The sequence below is a fragment of the Mandrillus leucophaeus genome, unplaced genomic scaffold (assembly GCF_000951045.1).
Source record: "Mandrillus leucophaeus isolate KB7577 unplaced genomic scaffold, Mleu.le_1.0 Scaffold1203, whole genome shotgun sequence".
Taxonomy (NCBI): domain Eukaryota; kingdom Metazoa; phylum Chordata; class Mammalia; order Primates; family Cercopithecidae; genus Mandrillus; species Mandrillus leucophaeus.
The window spans coordinates 181,749-183,564 of NW_012100355.1; the positions used below are offsets into that span (position 1 = coordinate 181,749).

The 1,816-nt window shown below is 50.7% G+C and overlaps 1 non-coding gene across 1 annotated transcript; it reads left to right on the forward strand.

Moving 5' to 3' along the window:
- The first annotated feature begins 1,531 nt into the window (after positions 1-1,531).
- On the forward strand, positions 1,532-1,605 carry TRNAN-GUU. The gene has a single exon. It is a non-coding gene; the product is annotated as a tRNA-Asn (tRNA).
- Positions 1,606-1,816: the final 211 nt, after the last annotated feature.

Here is a 1,816-nt window from a genome sequence, read left to right on the forward strand (position 1 = left end):
CCCTGTCCTGAAGTCGCCTCATCCTCACACTCCCTCATTTTTTTCTTCCACACTCGAGTCTCTCTCTCTCATTAAAAGCTCCACCAAATATTTGAAATACCTCAACCAGAAAGACTGCAATACATTATTTTATTCGTGGAAGCTACAGACCAGCTAGGTTGAGAGTTGCTTGATATTTTCTGCTAAACGGTGAGGCATAGGGCACCTCGGAAGGTTTCTCTTTGGGCCGTTGTTTGTGTACTATTGAGTTTCCTTATTTTCCCCGGACAGTATGGCGCTGTGGGACCAGCGGTAAACCCTGCTTTCTGGCTTTCTGGCTTTCTGGCTTTCTGGCTGCAGATAAAGGCCGCAGCTGGTGCAGGAATTAAAAGCAAACCAGAAGACACGTGGGTTCGCCCCAGTGGGTCCAGGATAGAGTCTGACTGTAGCAGGATTCGGATTGGAACAGAGATTGCTGCAGGTACAACGCAGAGTATTAACCACTATAGAATCCCAGTGCGCCCCACACTTACTGCTCGTCGTTTTGCTTCCCCACCCCTCTTTTATTTATTTATATGTTTGTTTGAGAGACAGAATTTTACTTTGTTGCCCAGGCTGGAGTGCAGTGGCCCGATCTCGGCTCACTGCTACCTCAGCCTCTCAGGTTCAAGCGATTCTCCTGCCTCAGCCTCCCCAGTAGCTGGCACTACAAGCATGCGCCACGAAGCCCAGCTAATTTTTGTATTTTTCGTAGAGACGGGCTTTCACTATGTTGGCCCAGCTGGTCTCGAACTCCTAACTTGAAGTGACTGATCCACCCACTTCAGCCTCCCAAAGTGCTGGGATTACAGGCGTGAGCCACCGCGCCTGGTCCCCCGATTTTTTTTAAATGTAAAAACATTATGCGATTTTTACTTCTTTATTCTTGGGCAGCTACAAGTTCTCCTGATTTTCTCACGTGTTCTTCCCGTTTCCCGCTCTCCATTCTGATGCATGTCCCATCTTCTCTGCATCCAGCCGGTGCCCTCTGTACCGGCATCCTGGTCTGTCCCATTGTCTCGTCCTGGTCTCCCCTGCTTCTCCCTCCTCTTTTTCACTTTTTCCCTTTTGAATCCCCTGCCTCTTGCCCGCTCCCGCCCCACCAACCCCATCCACTGAAGCCGAGTTGAGTGAGGGGGGAGCAAGCGGAACAGATGATTGCCTGAAGGCGGCGCAAAAAGACAGAGCTATCATGAGAGCCGTCGGGGCCTTCAACTTCCCCGGGGCCCTATCAGGCCCAGGCTAGGGTCGCAGATCCAGGTATTTTCAGAGGCACTGGCTTCTGAAGGAGGCGAGGGTCAACGCAGGGTGAAGGCCATTCGGCCGCCCTTCTGGCTTCAGAGGGATGCAATGCGCACGTTTCTAACGTGCAACAACACAATGAGTCGACTCAGCCTCTCCGGTTTTCTGAAGCTTTGTTGTCTGCACGCTTTTCCTGCAGAGAGCGAACAGCAACCGTTAAACTTCAGTGATTGCTTAATCTATGGTGAGATGAAAGCGTCCAACGGACGTCGTCTCTGTGGCGCAATCGGTGAGCGCGTTCGGCTGTTAACCGGAAGATTGGTGGTTCGAGCCCACCCAGGGACGTGATTTTAAATGTCGCCAGTTGTGGCCAGGCGCGGTGGCTCAGGCTCATTAATCTCAACACTTTGAGAGACCAAGGTAGGAGAAGCCTCGCTTGAACTCAGAAGTTCAAGACCAGTGAGAATCCCATCTCATTAGAATAATAATAATAAATTGCAGTTATTTCTCCTCAGGCCTTGCACTGTATTTAAAAGTCAAAGACCAGTCGCTTGTG